The sequence below is a fragment of the Cervus canadensis genome, chromosome 30, assembly GCF_019320065.1.
Source record: "Cervus canadensis isolate Bull #8, Minnesota chromosome 30, ASM1932006v1, whole genome shotgun sequence".
In the NCBI taxonomy this organism is placed as follows: Eukaryota; Metazoa; Chordata; class Mammalia; order Artiodactyla; family Cervidae; genus Cervus; species Cervus canadensis.
Genome location: NC_057415.1, coordinates 5,187,021 through 5,205,230, shown reverse-complemented (window position 1 = coordinate 5,205,230; position 18,210 = coordinate 5,187,021). Strand labels below are relative to the sequence as shown.

The 18,210-nt window shown below is 40.7% G+C and overlaps 1 non-coding gene across 1 annotated transcript; it reads left to right on the top strand.

Annotated features, from left to right (window-relative positions):
• The first annotated feature begins 6,502 nt into the window (after window positions 1-6,502).
• LOC122432183 lies at window positions 6,503-6,610 on the top strand. The gene has a single exon (XR_006266787.1). It is a non-coding gene; the product is annotated as a U6 spliceosomal RNA (small nuclear RNA).
• The last annotated feature ends 11,600 nt before the right edge of the window (window positions 6,611-18,210 follow it).

The following is an 18,210-nucleotide window of genomic DNA, read 5'->3' as shown; positions in this document are numbered from 1 at the left end:
CATTTCCTCCTCCATGGGATCCTCCCGACCCAGGGATCAAACCCACATCTCCTGTGTCTCCTGCATTGTGGGCAGAGTCTTTACCATTGAGCCACCCGGGAGCCCATGTGTGGATAACTAATGCATATTTGCAGATTTACACAGAAAAAAAATCTTTCTTCATCTCACAATACTTCTAACACCACACATGGGTTTTTTTCCTCTGACACTGACCAATTCTCTGACAGCAGCTGGGTGTCCTACAATTCAATCCTGACACTATCTACCTGGAGTTAGCTTCAAATCCCACAGACTAAGGGCTCAGTTCACAAAACGACTCTCATTTCAGATCCCATCCACAGGTTGAGGTTTCCCATACTTTAGACCAATCAGCTATAAATAGACATCGGTTTAACCACTCCTCAGGTTCAAAGAAATTCTTGGAATGGCTCAGAGAAAGAAGTTTACTTATTATTACCTGTTTATTATAAATGATGGAACTCAGAGTTTGTACTTCATTTTTTCCTTTTTTTCACCATGCTGCACAGGGAAGTTCCCTGGCCAAGGATTGAAACTGTGCCCTCTGCAGTGGAAGCATGGAGTCTTAACCAGTGGGCCACCAGGGAAGTTCCCAAAAGATATAACTCAGAACAGCCAAAAGGAAGAGATGCATAGGGCAAGGTGTAGGGAAGGACCCCAGAGCTCCCATATCCTCTCTGAATGTGTCACCCCACCCTCCATGACATTGATGTGTTTATCAACCCAGAAGGTTTCCGAATTCCTTTAAAGTTTTTATAAAGAGCTTCATTACATGGGCATGAATGATTACCTCATTGGTCATTAAGGGTGTTTTCACCCAGCTTTATTGAGGTGTAATTGACAAAATTATAAGATATTTAAGGTATACAACTTGATGAGTTGATATATGTACGTATACATTGTAAAAGGGTTGCCTTCATTGAGCTGATTAACCTGCCCATCATCCCACATATTTACTTCATTATTATTATAATTATTATCTTTGGTAAGAACATTTAAATTCTACTCTCTTAGCAAATAGAACTACCTAATACAAAGCTATAAATTATAGTCATCAGGTTATATATTGGACCATCAGACATTATTCATCTTATAACTTTGTACCCTTCTACTAATCTCTCCCTATTTCTCCCACCCTGGCAACCATTTTTCTATTCTCTATTGCATTGAGTTTGACTTTTGGGGGGTTTAGATTTCATATATAAGTAACACAATGTAGTATTTGCTCTCAGTCTGGCTTATCTCACTAAGTTTAACTTCCTCCAACCTCTTAGATGTCACAAATGACAAAATTTCTTCCCTTTTTAAGGCTGAGTAATATTTCATTGGGTATATATACATATGTATGTATATATTATAATAATATGTATGATTTGCTTTTCCATTTCATTGATGATCATTTAGATTATATCCATAACTTGGTTATTATTGATAATGCAGCAATGAGCAGGGAAATACAGATATCTCTTTAAGATAATTGTTTCATTTACTGTGGATATATTCCCAGAGTGGAGTTGCTGGATAATATGGTAGTTTGTTTTTAATTCTTTGAGGAACTTACTTCCATGCTGTCTTCCATAGAGGCTGCACTAATTTACATTCCTGTGAACATGTACAAGGTTTCCATTTTTTCCATACCCTTGCTAATACTTGTTACTTCTTCTCTTTTCAACAATAATCATCTTAACAGGTGTGAGGTGATATCTCACAGTGGTTTTGATTTCCATCTCCTTGATGAACATTTTTATGCACTTACATATCTTCTCTTGAAAAAGGTCTATTCAGGTCATCTGCCTATTTTTTGATCTAGTGATTAAATCAACTTCAAGCCCTTCTTTCTTCCCCAGGTGTCAGGGAGTGGGACTAAAACCTCCAATCCTCTAATCATGTGGTTGATTCTCCTGGCAACCAGCTCTGTATCCTGAGAGGCTTTATAAAAGTCACCCTATTAACATAATAAAGGTTGAAATGGGCCTATTATGAATTAAATAGCTGAAATTTCACATTTATAGCTCCAAAGCTATTTCAAGAACTAGGGACAAAAAGGAAATGCAACTAAAGATGCTTCTTTTGCTCTTATTATTTAAGAAATTACAGGGGTTTGGAGAGGTCTGGCCAGGGGCCAAGGATAAAGATCAACATATATATTTCTTACTATTGTAATAGGGAAGAACAAATCTGATTCCATATTGGTTTTGTTTCTTTTACTTTAACATTTGTATTCCATACCTTTTGCTGTAAATTGTTCACTAAAGGAATTGCCAACATCTGTTGGATCATCAATAAAAGAAGAGAGTTCCAGAAAAACATCTACTTCTGCTTTATTGACTATGCCAAAGCCTTTGACTGTGTGGAACACAATGAACTGTGGAAAATTCTTAAAGAGATGGAATACCAGACCACCTTACCTGCCTCCAGAGAAATCTGTATGCAGGTCAAGAAGCAAAAATTAGAACTGGACATGGAACAAGAGACTGGTTCCAAATAGGGAAAGGAGTACATCAAGGCTGTATATTGTCACCTTGCTTATTTAACTTCTATGCAGAGTACATCATGAGGAATTCTGGGCTGGGTGAAGCACAAGCTGGAATCAAGATTGCTAGGAGAAATATCAATCACATCAGATATGCAGATGACACCACCCTTATGGCAGAAAGTGAAGAAGAACTAAAGAGCCTCTTGATGAAAGTGAAAGAGGAGAGTGAAAAACTTGGCTTAAAACTCAACATTCAAAAAACTAAGATCATGGCATCTGGTCCCATCACTTCATGGCAAATCGATGGGGAAACAATGGAAACAGTGAAGGGCTTTATTTTTGGGGGCTCCCAAATCAATGCAGATGGTGACTAAAGCCATGAAATTAAAAGATGCTTGCTCCTTGGAAGAAAAGCAATGACCAACCTAGACAGCCTATTAAAAAGCAGAGACATTACTTTACCAACAAAAGTCTGTCTAGTCAAAGCTATGGTTTTTCCAGTAGTAATGTTTGGATGTGAGAGTTGGACTACAAAGAAAGCTGAGTATCAAAGAATAGATGCTTTTGAACTGTGGTGTTGGAGAAGACTCTTGAGAGTTCCTTGGGCTGCAAGGAGATCAAACCCATCAATCCTAAAGGAAATCATTCCTGAATATTCAGTGGAAGGACTGATGTTGAAGCTGAAGCTCCAATAATTTGGCCACCTGATGCCAAGAACCGACTGACTGAAAAGACCCTGCTACTGGGAAAGATTGAAAGTGGAAGAAGGGAACGACAGAGGATGAGATGGCTGGATGGCATCACCAACTCGATGGACATGAGTTTGAGTAAACTCTGGGAGTTGGTGACGGACAGGGAATCCTGGTGTGCTGTAGTCCATGAGGCCACAAAGAGTCGGACACAACTGAATGACTGAACTTAACTGAAAGGAAGGTTGCCTGTAACTTAAAGTATATATAGTGGTCCATCTATGGGAATTCTACCTTCCAGGCCTGAGCCTTAAGCTAAAATACCCTTCTTTAATGCCACAGAAAGTATCCTGACCAGGCCAAATTGTGGATGGCTTCAAGAAAGAAATGAACACATTCCCACCAAAGTCTGTCTGGAACTGTTGTAAGAAAGGAGACCCCTTCCAGAGCCCAGGAGTGGGCTCTTGTCTGACACTCAGATATGAATGGTCTAAGGAGACACATGTACTGATAAAGTAAGAGACTTTATTGGGAAGGGGCACCCGGGTGGAGAGCAGGACGTAAGGGAACCCAGGAAGACTACTCTGCCTCATGGGTCACAGTCTTGGGTTTTATGGCGATGGGGTTAGTTTCTGGATGTCTTTGGCCAATTATTCTGACTCAAGGTCCTTCCTGGTGGCACATACATTGCTCAGCCAGGATGGATGCCAGGGAGAAGGATTCTGGGAAATGGTAGGATATGTGGCGTCTCCTTTTGACTTTTCCCGAACTCTTCCCAATGGTTGTGGCTTGTTAGTTCTGTGTTCCTTACCAGGACCTCCTATCATAGAACAGCTCATGCAAATTGTTTCTGTGGTGCCCGGCAAGGGGGTGGGGGGTGGGGGTGGTTTCGATCAGTGTGTTTCTCCTAGCAGAACCAGGAAATATTTGCAACACCTTATCACCTTTTTTTTTTTTTTTCCAAACTTTACCTCCTTATCTCCCGTTCTTTGTTCTGTAAGAGAAACTATGTATAATAACATCCAAACCTAGGCAAAATGGTTTTCTGGGATCCTAGTCCACTAAAAAATTCTTGGTCTCCAAATAAAGCAATTATTTCTTGCCCTGACAACTTGTAATATGATAACACAATACTATGGTAACATAGAGAGATAATGTTTGTTTTTCTCAAATCAGTTTTAATAGAATTTGAAAATAATTTTGTCATTGTTAAGTCATAAACTGTCAGCAGTCATCTAGTGCCTCAGCATAACATGCCTCTCCAGTTCTCTGCATCAAATCCACCCTCCCTCAAAGGTTATAATTTGATGAGTGTTCATTCTCTTACAAATGATAGCCAAGTCACTTCTTATTCTCTTTATTCACTTGTTTTAGATGGTACCATTCCTGGTGATTTCAATGCAAAGCGTCTTTTATTGATCCTATTAGAGCATCTCTTAACAATCCCCCCATCTCTCTTTCTCTCTTCTACTGCCTCCTAAGGTTGTGCAAGCACACCCACTCCCACACACAAAAACACACACCCTCTGACCCCTTTCCTCCAAAACATTAAAAACAAAACAAAAATTTGCAGCCAATGAGAAATAGCCATTAATGAGATTTTTTGCCCTGCACCTAAAGTTAGAATTGGGCTTCCCAGGTGGCACTAGTGGTAAAGACCTGGATGCCAATGTGGGAGACATAAGAGATGCGGGTTTAATGTGTAGGTTGAGAAGATCCTGCGGAGGAGCTTCCCTCCAAGGGAAGGGAGGGAATATCCCGTGTTCGACAGCACGGGGAGCTCAGCTTGGTGCTCTGCGCTGATTTAGAGGAATGGGATGGAGGGAAGAAAGAAGCTCAAGAGGGAGGGAATTTATGTGTACGTATAGCTGATTCACGTTGTACACCAGGAACTAACACAACTTTGTAAAGCAATTATCTTCCAATTAAAAAATAAAAAAGCACTGTCTTGAGATTAAGAGAAGACAGAATTGAAACCAGAAAAAAAAATTCTCCTAACATGATAAACCATGGATTTCTACCTTGCTTCTGTAAGAAGCTCTGCCTCTTGGAAATATCCCTAATGTCGTATTTACGAGCCATGTTAATAAAAAACTTCACAAAAATTTGCTGATGTAATTAGCAGCATGCATTAACAATTATGTTTCCTTTTATTGATTTTGTTGCCAGTGAATTTGAGATTCTTTCTTCATCGGGAAACAATTCGGAGACAAAGCAGAGAGGTTAAGAAAGTAAAGTGAGAGTTTATTCAAGCAAAGATTAGGAGGAGGAAGAGCTGGCAGGCAGGTTAGGAGCCGTGTTCTGAGTTTCTTTGTCAAGGCTGTTATGAGGGATGTACAAATGAAGGGGAGGAATACTCACTGGGGAAGGAGGAGCCCAGGGGTCAACTTCTCTGATTTTTCCTCCCAGCTCCAAAAAGAAGGGGGGATTTCTGTCCCTATTTAGCTTGGATCAGAAATGTCAAGGCATCAGTGTATGATGAGTACTTCTTATCTCTAAGGAACTTCACAGCAGTGAGAATATCATGAGCAAGACATTACATTTGGATGCAGAAGATTCTTGCCTTTCCCCACGTTTCCTTGTCTTCTACTCAGACCTCTACCTCCCAATTTCTTGCCAGTCTGGAGGTTTCCTCTTCTGCTCCCCTTGTCTGCCTGTGTTGTTGTTGTTATGTTGCTGTTTAATCTCAAAGCTGTATCCAACTCTTCGGGTACTCCGTGGGTTGCAGCCCACCAGGCTCCTCTGCCCATGAGATTTCCCAGGCAAGAATACTGGAGTGGGTTGCCGTTACCTTCTCCAGGGCATCTTCCCTACCCAGGAATCGAATCTGGGTTTCCTGCACTGGCTGGCAGATTCTTAACCACTGAGCCTCCATGGGAAGCCCTGTGGAATCCTGTTTTTTACAAGATGCTTGTTTTCCTGCCTTCTGGCCCCTGCCCCCAGTTCTCTGCTCATACTCACCTACCTTCCTGCTGTAACAATTTCAGTGGTCTCCTCTATAAACTTTAACCCTGTCCATTTTTTAGGAAAAACATTATTATCAGAATACTATTTGATAGACAGTCTCTATAGTAGAGACCAGACCTTGCAGATATTCTCACATTTAGGGTATACCTCTTAACATGCTTTTTGTCACCAGCAGTTGTATCAAACTATTTTTTCAGATCATGTGTCATTTTATGGCTTAGTACACAGGATCATCATGTGGGAAAGAATTAGCTACATATGAAAAGGCAGATATTCAAAGAAAGGAGTTGATTAAGATGTTAACAAATAGCCTTCAAGGAAACAGATAAATTGTGAAATAGAAGAAATGTTAGTGCTCGCTTCGGCAGCACATATACTAAAAATTGGAACGATACAGAGAAGATTAGCATGGCCCCTGCGCAAGGATGACACGCAAATTCGTGAAGCGTTCCATATTTTTGAAAAAAAAAAAAAAGAAGAGAAGAAATGTTAGTAAATATTTGACTTTTGTTCATCAAGTTATCTGAGAAAATATTACATCTTGAAATTAGGCCAGACCTTTATGGGAGGAGAAAAGCTCAAGTAAGGAAAATTCTAGGGGTGGAAAATATAATATCTACTACTGTGTAGAAGAGGCAGAATACATTAGATTGGATACTAGAGAGAATTAGAAAGCAAGCTTGAGAAATTGTCCTGTATTTAGAAGAAAAGTGCTTGCACTTACAAAAATATTTAAATGACATGTTAAATGACACTATAGAAGACAAATAATGTATATAATGATATAACATGAACATCATATTGTGAAATTTAAAAGAAAATTGTAAAATAGTGTGGTGTGATTCTAATTTTATTTAAAAATATGATGTATATTCCAAGAACAAACAGAAAATGCAACAAAATGCTCTCAGTGGATCATGACAGATGGATGAAAATACAAGAAAATTTTCTTTTCTTTGTTCTCTAGTCTTCTGTTTCCAAATTATCTATTATGAGTCTGTATTAGATTTTAAAATAAGCTGTGGGGTTTTTCCTTTTTTTTCTTCTGAGAGTGAAACAAGTAAATGCCAAGTTACTCTCTGAAGACTTGAACAAGAAAGTCAAGTCCCCTTATTTCTATTTGGTTCTCTCAGGTTATTAGGTGAGGTATGAATAGCTGGAAAAACAGCTCAGTCATTTTCAGTGTGTTGAATTGGTGATGTATACAATGGTCTCATGATGGTAATTATCTCTGAAGACAGAACGAGCTGGGGTGGTTGGCCCTGATATAGTGCATTACTGAACAAACCTGGAAATATGGAGCTTTCTACTTTCCAACTGAGTAATGGAATATTACAGAACAGACATCTATTTGCTGTGGCAAAGGCACACATAATCATGGTAAGTGTAATAAAATATAAAATAAATGACCACAATTACAGGCTCTGCTCATTCCCGCAGTCCCCCAGTCCCAATGGCACTCATCTAAAATGTCCAAATCCTGAAAAACTTAGCTACAGAATTATCCTATGATTACTTAAACTCATCTTCGGACAGCCCACTAACTTGCCAAACATATGTTCTTTTGAATTTTTGGCTTCCAGGCAAATAAACTGAACTGTGCTATAACTTCTCCACAATTCTGGGAATGTGTATTATCCTTTTAAAAAGAAACTCTAAGGAAAAAACATGGATTTTTCTTCCTTTCAAACTTTGGTCCAAAAGCAGACCCATTCGATGAGAATTATTTTTAGCCAGAATTACCATTTAACATCTTTAAAGATTGTGCTTAAACATTTAAAATTAGGAGTTGTCGAAAACAACTGAAAAAGAAACTCACATGCTATCCAAAGATATTACGAAAATAAAAAAATAAGTGATTGGAAGGAATACTAACACATTTTTCATAGATAGGAAAAATACTGTTATAAACAAGTAGTTAGAAATTCAATAGCACTTATATTATACCTACTTTGGTTGGGTATATTAATAATTAAATATGTATTTGAATGCAATATGAGAGGCACTGTTCTGTATGCTATGAGAGATTACAAAGAAGACATCTCCAAATTTCTATCCTTGGGGACTTTCAACATAACTAAGATTACAACATAAAAACATAGCTTTAAATTTCTCTGACAGTGCAGGACAGCATATTTTAACGGCCAGAAAAATGAAATGAGCCTTCAAAGGTAGAAAAGAATATTTTGGTCTTGGGATGTCAAAAGGCCTTTTGTTTGGGGTCCAATGCAAACTAGCTGTTAAATTCTAAGTAGGACTCAGACATATGGGAAAAGTTAGACTGACCTTTCTGAAGAGTAGGAAATCTTGAACAAAGATATTTTCCCTAAGAATGAGGAAATTGTGTAGTCTGGGTGAAATAGAAGATTCTTAGAGAAAATTGGATGAAAATGGGACTTGGATTAATTATAGCCAGATGTTTGAAATTATTGAGAACATGAAACTAGATAATTTTAATTTTTGCCCATGGATGACGAGTAACTAAAGACGGTGGTGGAGCAAGGACATGATATAAAAACACAATAAGGACCAGGCACTGACCACTGTATTAAGTGTCTTACTCCCTTCTGGTTGCTACAAGAAAGTAGCAGATTGGGTGGCTTATAAACAATAGATCGTACTTCTCAAAGTTCTCGAGGCTGGAATTCTTGATCAGGGGCCAGCCAGGTAGTGTGAGGGCCCTGTTTCAGGTTGCTAGACTGGTGGGTACAAGCTCTCTGGGGCTTCTTTTATAAAGACACTAATTCACCAAATATAAAATACTATCAGAATCCCTGAGTTTCTTTGTAATCTCATATAATCTTAGTTTTTTATACCAAACTCCAAAGATACAATACTGAGATGTTGCGGGTAAGCTAATCCTTTTACTTGTTGACACATATCATCCTAGAACCCATTCAATGATACCTACTCTAAGTCTTCTTTTTATCATGTTAGCTTTTATTTTTACGTTTTCAAATTATGAGTCTCTGTGTTTTTGTAAACATATGTACATGCGTGTGAGTGCTAAGTCACTTCAATTGCAACCAACTCTTTGTGACCTAATGGACTGCAGCCTGCCAGGCTCTTCTGTCCATGGAATTCTCCAGGCAAAAATGCTGGAGTGGGTTGCCATGCCCTCTTCCAGGCGATCTTCCTAACCCAGAGATCTAACTCACATCTCTTATATCTCCTGCATTGACGGATGGGTTCTTTACCACTAGGGTCACCTGGGAATCCCAAACATTGTATATGTGCATGCGTGCTAAGTCACTTCACTTGCGTCTGACTCTTTGCAACTCTATGGACTGTAGCCTGCCAGGCTTCTCTGTCCATGGGATTCTCCAGGCAACATGACACTTATACAACAGGGTCCCAAATGAAGAATATTAAACATGTCTAAATCAGAAGAGACTGTGGGAGGACTGTACTTTTAAGTCATACATTACTGTAATCATTGACTTTTTTTTAATAACAGGAAAGTGTTCTTAATCTTATGATAGTTAAAAAACAGGAAGGTGTGGTAAACAGAAAAACAAATGAGATGTTTAAATTTTTAAAAGAAGTCCTGAGTGTAAGATTAGGGGACATACTCTATGGGGGCAGGATCTTTTATAATAGGAGGTCCCATTGTGCATAACTGTGCCAATTCCCTGAAAATCATACACTAATATCGTGTAACTTAAAAATCTCCAACAGCAAGCAGTGAGATGAGCCAAAGCACTCAGAAGGAGCAGTACTAGAATTCAGTACCAGAAACACATATGCCAACTGTTAGAGGCTGCCCAGGTCTAGAAATGACTCCTTCTTTGTGGCATGGATTTTATGGAAAAATAATATATATAGGAATTGTGGCTAATCTAACAAATTATTCTCATCTCTTTTTCATGCCATGAGTGTAAGCCAAGAGAAATACAGTAAGGTCCAGTCCAAACTGATGGAATCTGTACAGTAAAGCAGTGCTCCACCTAAATTCAGGAACACAGGCAGTGAGGACCTGGCCCAAGATTGGAGTACAGGAGAGTGCATGACAAAAATTAGGCTGGGCCCAGTCAGAACTCTGGGGCTAACAATATTGCATCTCACAAACTCTGTAAGCCTCACCTCAGTATCGCAGGATCCACAAATGTAGTCATACTTGCAAGGCAGCTCTTCACCTGAAATCCACAGAACCCAATTTCTTAAACTTGATCAGTCTTCAGAATCACCTGGGATGCTTTCCAAAAATACACATCCTTGAGATCAATTGAGATCCTTGAATCTCAATATGGATGCTTCTCACTGATCAGATCTGTGGTGGGGCATGACATGTAGGTTTTATAAATTTTACAGGTAATGACCAGCCAGATGTGAGAGCATACTGCCTTAAGGTCTTCCACCCCAGATCTGTTCTTTGGACTTCCATATATTTGGCTTTCTTTCTCCTAATGCCTGGTGCACCTCGATCCTCAGGTCTGCTTTCCAGACCTTGGATCAATCTAGAAATGTAAATCTGTTGCAGTGAAAAAGAAAAAAAAGAGGAGTGAATTTTTTTTTTCCTTTTCCTTTTCTGACAACAAAGAGAAGAGTGAGCAGGCCTGAACATTCCTAGTTTTTGTTTTTGTTTTTTTTTTTAACTTTAACTGCTCTAATTCTGCAAGTCTGTAAGTAAGTTTGCTTTTCTTCCGCCTAACTCTCCCTGAGCTACACCTATTTTCCTTTGACTCTACGCTAAATACATCCTGTATCTGGTGTTTACCTTTACAACACCCATCCCTTTGTAGTTACATATCAGAAAGAAGGCCTCAGTCAGTCAGTTCAGTCACTCAGTTGTGTCCAACTCTTTGCAACCCCATGGACTGCAGCACAACAGGTCTCCCTGTCCATCAACAACTCCCAGAGTTTACTCAAACTCATGTCCATTGAGTCAGTGATGTCATCCAACTATCTCATCCTCTGTCATCCCCTTCTCCTCCTGCCTTCAATCTTTCTCCCGGCATCAGGGTCTTTGCAAATGAATCAGTTCTTTGCATGAGGTGGCCAAAGTATTAGAGTTTCAGCTTCAGCATCAGTCCTTCCAATGAATATTCAGGACTGATTTCCTGTAGGATGGACTGGTTGGATCTCCTTGCAGTCCAAGGGACTCTCAAGAGTCTTCTCCAAAATCACAGTTCAAAAGCATAAATTCTTCAGGTCTCCACTTTCTTTATGGTCTAACTCTCACATCCATACATGATTACTGGAAAAACCATAGCTTTGACTAGACTATTACTTTGTTGGCAAAGTACTTTGTTTGTCTCTGCTTTTTAATAGGCTGTCTAGGTTGGTTATAACTTTCTTCCAAGGAGCAAGCATCTTTTAATTTCATGGCTGCACTCACCATCTGCAGTGATTTTGGAGCCCCCCAAAATAAAATTATCCACTGTTTCCCCATCTATTTGCCATGAAGTGATGGGACCAGATGCCATGATCTTACTTTTCTGATTGTTGAGCTTTAAGTCAACTTTGTCACTCTCCTCTTTCACTTTCATCAAGAGGCTCTTTAGTTCTTCTTCGCTTTCTACCGTAGGGGTGGTGTCATCTGCATATCTGAGGTGATTGATTGTTCTCCCAGCAATTTGATTCCAACTGGTGCTTCATCCAGCCCAGCGTTTCTCATGATGTACTCTGCGTATAAGTTAAATAAGCAGGGTGACAATATACAGCCTTGACGTACTCCTTTCCCTATTTGGAACCAGTCTGTTGTTCCATGTCCAGTTCTAACTGTTGCTTCCTGACCTGCATACAGATTTCACAAGAGGCAGGTCAGATGACCGGTCTGGTATTCCCATCTCTTTCAGAATTTTCCACAGTTTGTTGTGTTCCACACAGTCAAAGGCTTTGGCATAGACAATAAAGCAGAAATAGATGTTTTTCTGGAACTCTCTTGCTTTTTCGATGATCCAGTGGATGTTGGCAATTTGATCTCTGGTTCCTCTGTTTTTCCTAAATCCAGCTTGAACATCTGGAAGTTCATGGTTCATGTACTGTTGAAGCCTGGCTTGGAGAATTTTGAGCATTACTTTGCTAGTGTGTGAGATGAGTGGAATTGTGCAGTAGTTTGGACATTCTTTGACATTGACTTTCTTTGGGATTGGAATGAAAACTGACCTTTTCCAGTCCTGGGGCCACTGCTGTGTTTTCCGAATTTGCAGGCATATTGAGTGCAGCACTTTCACAGCATCATCTTTTAGGATTTGAAATAGCTCAACTGGAATTCCATCATTTCCACTAGCTTTGTTTTTAGTGATGCTTCCTAAGGCGCACTTGATTTCCCATTCCAGGATGTCTGACTCTAGGTGAGTGATCACACCATCATGATTATCTGCTTCGTGAAGATCTTTTTTGTATAGTTCTTCTGTGTATTCTTGCCACCTCTTCTTAATATCTTCTGCTTCAGTTAGGCTTCAGAGCCTAAGAAGGACTTAGAGCCACCCAAACTGCCAGACTCAACTACTGGGTTACTGACACCAGCCTATAACTCTGAAACAGTGCAAGAGGAAGAAATCAAGAGACTTGCACCTTTGTTCCTCATCATTAACTCCTGACTGTGAGCCCTCATCTTATATAAGCCCCTAGTTGGAGTGGGGTGGAGGAGGAAACACAGTTCTTGAGGTGTGATCCTACTGAGTTCACCTCTCAGCTGGCTGAGAATTAAAGCTACCTTTCTACTTCCTCCAAACTCTGTCCCTGTATTTTTCATTTGTCTCCGGGAGGCTGAGAAAGCCAAGAATTTGGCCAGCCAACAAGTATTACTTTCTCTCTTGTACCAGCCACACTGATATAAGACTCTACTTTTATTTTTTTCCTATGTCAAGGAGAAACATCAGCAGAAATGTGAGTATGTTGAATCATGAGTTGATGAATAACCTAAAAGTCAGGTCATGGAACAAATTTAAATCCAAAAACTAGATGAAGAGTGGATGAGATGCCTGGTTGATAAGCAGGAACAAAGACGTCAGAGCAGCCTGAGGGGAGAGACAGCATCCAATATTCATGCAGCATAAATGGGAATTTTACAGGAAATGAAAACTACATAATAAATGAATGAATGTGTGAGTGAATGAATGAATGAATAAATAAGTTAATAAAATGGAGCCAAGCTGTGTGCTGAGAATGAGGTTAAAGTGCAAAAAAAAGAAGAAAAAAACCCATAAAAACTCTGATAACTAAATCAGTTTTTCAAGTCCCTAGTTAAAAAATTTTAAAAAAACTCAATTCATAAGAACTAAATCCTTTTGATTTTCCCAGGTTACCATTCCCCAATTGGCCTGTTCTCCCAGCTCAGCCTCTGATGACCCTATGGTCACTGGACCTCTCTACTTGGCTCCTGGTTGCCAAAGAGGGTGAGACCGACAGGACTGTTTCTTTGGTTTCCTGACACAGCTTTACAAATAAATGATTTTATTAAAAGGTTAGGGAAAATAAAAAAAGAATTGCAATACAGGAGATGTATAAACCCTTAAAATTTGACTTCTATATGAGTGTAATGGCAAAGCACCCAAGGAGCAAAGTCCTTCCCTGAATGAACTCTGCACGTGTTCACTCTGGGGCCCAACTCGCTCCATGGTGAGGATGAAAAGGAGCTCTATTTTTCATAGTTATCAGGATAACAAGGGTAAAATCTGAGCTCTCAGCCTTTTTGTAACTAGGCAGTTCTGCAAAAACTTCCCCGGTGACTCAGTGGTAAAGAAGCCACCTGAAGGAAGCAAGAGACCCAGATTCAATCCCTGGGTCAGGGAGACCCCCTGGAGAAGGAAATGGCAACCCCCTCCAGTATGTATGGCCCCCCATCCATAGTCCTTCTGTTTGTGCTTGTCGGTGAAACTGTCTACTTATTCTAAGTTCTGCTATGTGACTCTTCACCTTCTGCTATGTGGCTCACCACTTTTCCCTCAATACCTGTCCCTCTCTCAAGAACTACAATTATTCTAACCTTAATTGTATTTAGAAATTCTTGAGTGACAAAGCACATGAAAGTATTGGTTAAGATCTTCAACCTTTTCTATGAGAGAACTTAACAGAAAAAAAACAGAGAGAGAGCGAAATTAAGGAACTAGAAGCCAGTGACATTCCAAATCCAATGCAGTCTAGCCCTAGGTAACATACCTCTTTATCCTCCTGGTTAATCAGTAGTTAACTGTTCACTCAAACACACACCACACACACATACACACACACACCCCTTCTGAAGGACACTCATCAAATCTCACAGATTATAGGATATGATCCACTAAGAAGGGTAAAAATATTTTTTTTTGTCCCATACTCTACAATGATACTTTTCAGTAGAGGTAAATAATTTTTTGCTGTCCGGGGCTGCCCTTTGCATTGTAGAATTTTTAGCAGCCCCTGTGGTCTCTAAGGGAGAAGGCAATGGCACCCCACTCCAGTACTCTTGCCTGGAAAATCCCATGGATGGAGGAGCCTGGTGGGCTGCAGTCCATGGGGTCACAAAGAGTTGGACATGACTGAGCGACTTCACTTTCACTTTTCACTTCCGTGCATTGGAGAAGGAAATGGCAACCCACTCCATTGTTCTTGCCTAGAGAATCCCAGGGACGGGGGAGCCTGGTGGGCTGCCGTCTATGGGGTCACACAGAGTCGGACACGACTGAAGCGACTTAGCAGCAGCAGCAGTAGCAATGGTCTCTAAGGGTTTCTCACATGACTCAATGGTAAAAGAATCCACCTGTCAATGCAGAAGATGCAGGAGACGTGAATTTGATCCCTAGGTTAGCAAGATTCCCTGGAGGAGGAAATGGCAACCCACTTCAGTATTCTCACCTTGGAAATCCCATGGACACTTGTGGGCTACAGTCCATGAGGTTGCAAAGAGTCAGACACGACTGAGCACACACACATACAAATCTGTTATATGTCTACAGAGGTAAAAGCAACGAGGTAGAGAAGATAGAATAGTAACATCAAACTCTTAGGTATAAATTCCTACACTGATTTAGGTCTAATGTCGTTAAACTCTCTAACTGTCTCTCTAGTGATCTGTAAAAATGCAAAGATCTGTAAACTTGACAGAGTGATGCCTATTGCATCTATTCATAAAGTTTGCAGTAAAGAGTAACTACATTAAAATCATTTGAGAATTGGGAAGAAAATGCAAATAGGCAGGTATGAAAGGACTACCCAGGTGGTGCTAGTGGTAAGACCCCACCTGCCAATGCAGGAGATATAAGAGAGGTGGGTTTGATCCCTGGGTCAGGAAGATCCCCTGGGTTAGGAAATAGCAACCCACTCCAGTATTCTTGCCTGGAGAATCCCATGGACAGAGGAGCCTAGTAGACTACAGTCCATAGAATCGCAAGGAGTCGGACACGACTGAAGTGACTTAGCATGCACGCACACACACACAGGCAGCTATGAAAGGAGTTTGGAAATGGTAGTAAGGGACAACTTGGTTTAAAGTCTTGGGCAAACAAGGGTGCCTCTTAATCGGTGGATTTCTCTGGACAGTGACTAGATGCAGGTTTCATCAGGACATTGGCATATGACTGAAACTGAGGAATGGAATATTGCCTGCTGTTTTAGTGGCCCAAGAACGGCAGGAAAAGAATTTTAAGATACAGAGCATTACAGAGGGAGTGTGTTCATTAAGAACAAGGAAGAGAGCCAATGCAGACACTGCAAGCACTCCTGACAGACCAGGGAGAGCCACCTGAAGGGAGAGTAGAGGTTACTAGAGCAGGAGACGCTGTTAGAACAGCAGATAGGCTCGTGGGAGAGCCAACGCTTTTCATGGGCTAGTAGCCAGATTTTATAGTCTCAAGACAAAGAAAATGCCTGCTGGAAGCGTGGCATTAGGTGATTGGTTAAGGCACTATATGGTGACCACCAGGGTAAGTATTTTTGCCAAGGAAGCTGGTTGGAAAGGATCGCAGGCGGGGAGATTTTGGCAGTTGTTACAGTGAGGCTTGGTCAGTTCCAGAGGTGACATTGTTGTGGGGCTCTACACCCATGGCCTGGTACAAGGCCTTGCGCCTGTGACCTTGATAGAGGGCTCCATGCCTGTCATTGTGTGGCTTCAGTTGTGTCTGACTCTTCTGTGACCCGATGAACGGTAGCCCACCAGGCTCCTCTGTTCATGGGATTTCCCAGGCAAGAATACTGGACTTGGTTGCCATTTCCTCCTTCAGGGGATCTTCTTGACCCTGGAATCAAAGGCACATCTCCTGCATTGGCAGGTGGGTTCTTTAAGACTGAGCCTCCAGGGAAGCCTATAAAGGTAAAAATATATATGTATATTGTCACCAGGAGCTTGCGACACAGCTACAGAAAAAAATGGAGGACAAGCTGGTCTGAGCTGAAAGAGAGGTAGGTACCAACTGCTGTGGGAGCATTTTTGGAGAATATTGTTTATTTAGCAATACTCTTCACTATTAAAAAAAATGTAATTCCCAAATATCACTCTATCCTGTTGAGGTGGTCCCAAAAGGAAACTATGGCTTTTCTTCATTAACACCAGATGTGAAATGCATTCATAGTGACCATTAGAAAGTAACTCAGGCCATTACCAACGACAGGGAAGCTGACAGGCTCTTTAAGCCTACACAGGCCAGCTAATTTATATGAGAAAGTCAGGTCTTTAATGTTCTTCCCTGTATGCTGTTGCCCCCTAGTGGTCAAATCTTTCTGTGACACACCAAGACAAGAAGATCTGTGTGCGTGCGCGTGTGTGTGTGTGTGCGTGTGTGTGTGTGTGTGTGTGCGCGCGCGCGTGCGTAAATTGCTTCAGTCCTCTCTGACTCTGTGTGACCCCATAGACTGTATCCTGCCAGGCTCCGTTGTTTATGGGATTCTCCAGGCAAGAATACTGGAGTGGCTTGCCGTTTCCTCCTCCAGGGGAATCTTTCTGACCAAAGGACCGACCCCAGGTCTCTAAGGTCCCTGAATTGGCAGGTGGACTCTTTACTACTGTGCCACCTGTGAAGCCCCAAGACAGACCCAAACACTCAGCTTTACTTTTCCTTGATGGCTCAGATGGTAAAAAATCTGCCTGCAATGTGGGAGACCCAGGTTTGGTCCTGGGTTGGGAAGATCCCCTGGAGAAGGGAATGGCAACCCACTCCAGGATTCTTGTCTGGAGAATCCCATGGACAGAGGAGCCTGGAGAGCTACAGTCCATGGCGTCGCAAAAGAGTCCGACTTGACTGAGTGACTAACACACGCACATGAGCGCAGTAAGTGCCCAATAGCAAAATAGGAAATGAGTAAAGTTTATTGAATAACTTCCATACTCATTATGCATCTAGGTTCTATGGAAGATGCATAAGCCCTATTCTTTAAAAGCTTCAAATTGACTGATACACAAAATTGAAAATAGTACAATGTGAGTGGAATGATAATTCCTTTACGTTCGCTCTTACTTTGGTTCTTTCGATACCAAATACAATGGAACAAATAAAATAACTACCATGTGAAGAACAGTTTCACTGTGTCAGGCTTTGTGCTTTTAATAAATTATATTCATAATCCTCACATCATGCCTTTATGAAAGACATTATATTATCACACAATTAACTCTAACAAAAGTGAGTCTCAGCGATGATACAGTCTTGCTTGCTTATGGGGTCAGTGGTGTCCAACTCTTTGTGACCCCATGAACTTTAGCCCACCACCCTCCTCTGTCCATGGGATTTCTCAGGCAAGAATACTGGAGTGGGTTGCCATCTCCTCTTTCAGGGGATCTTCCTGACCCAAGGCTGAAACTTTCATCTCTTGTGTCTCCTGCAATGCAGGAGTATTCTTTACTGCTTGAGCCACTGGGGAAGCCCCATAGGATTGCTTAAAATCACACAATTACTGATTTAGGTGGGATATGAAATCAGTTAGCTACTTCCAAATTTGATATATTTTGAACAAGTGAGAATATATGTATTTTAAACAATGCAGAGTCTGAAGATTCAGGTGACTGTTATTGCTTTTAAAGAATTCACCATGGAAAGTTATCTCCTTTAATTATTCTAAAGATATTCTTCCATTGCCTTAAATAATTAGTGGTCTGATTTCTGTTAATATCAAGATCTGCCTTATATAGAATATAACAAC